Below are 953 nucleotides of genomic sequence, written 5' to 3'. Positions count from 1 at the left end.
AAACTAGTTATTGTCAGAGATGACTAGAACAGACCCTTCACTTTTGGTGTCCCAAAATTAAAATAATAAAAACGAAAGAGAAAACACCAACAAATGTATTCTATAGATGATAAGAAATAAATTAAAATGGCAACTTATAGTGGTTTAGTCTTTTTTTAAGCTAAAAATATTTTTTTTTTTTCTAAAACCCTATTAATGGGAAATAGGCTGCTGTCGCTAATCTTTCAGATAGGCTACTTTAGATCTTGCGAAGAGAAAGGTGTTAGGCATCTAAAAGACTACAATAAAACAGACTGTGTTTCTAGAATAGATACAAATAATGCAATATAAATTCCTTTTATTCTTTCACAATGGGGAAAACCGTTCTCTGCATTCTAACCCATCCCCTTGAGGAGTAGTGGGCTGCCATTGTGTGGTGCCCGGGGAGCAATCAGGGGTTAAGGGTTTTGCTCAGTTCAATTCAATTAAGTTTATTTCTATAGCGCCAATTTACAACACGTGTCATCTCAAGGCACTTTACAGTTTAACCAGATCATACAGTCAAATTAATTCAAATGTTTCTATTTCTGTTGACTTGAATGCAATCCCTCACACTAAACATGCTTGTAGCGACAGTAGAGAATGAAAACTTTACAGGAAGGAACCTTCAGCCGAACCAGACTCCGTGTGATCTGCTGAGGCCAGGGTTCAAGGAGACCGAAGCAGACATACAAAAAGCAACTGTAAAAGAAAAAGGCGTCCAAGAAACACATAGCCAGGCAGACGAGCTCTGAGCCAGCTCCCATGTCAGAGGATGAAGAGAACCGATCCAGCCAGTCACAGTCAGAGAAACAGGACTACACTGGAAAACAGGCAGATCTTCAAGATCTATAAACAGAGGTGTTGATGGCAGCAGCACAGCTGATATTTCTCTCCAGGATGGAGTCACAGCCAAACAGGAACAGACCAGATGA

This window comes from Cyprinodon variegatus, unplaced genomic scaffold, assembly GCF_000732505.1.
Source record: "Cyprinodon variegatus isolate N-32 unplaced genomic scaffold, C_variegatus-1.0 Scaffold330, whole genome shotgun sequence".
Lineage (NCBI taxonomy): Eukaryota > Metazoa > Chordata > Actinopteri > Cyprinodontiformes > Cyprinodontidae > Cyprinodon > Cyprinodon variegatus.
Note: the sequence above shows the minus strand (reverse complement) of the source record.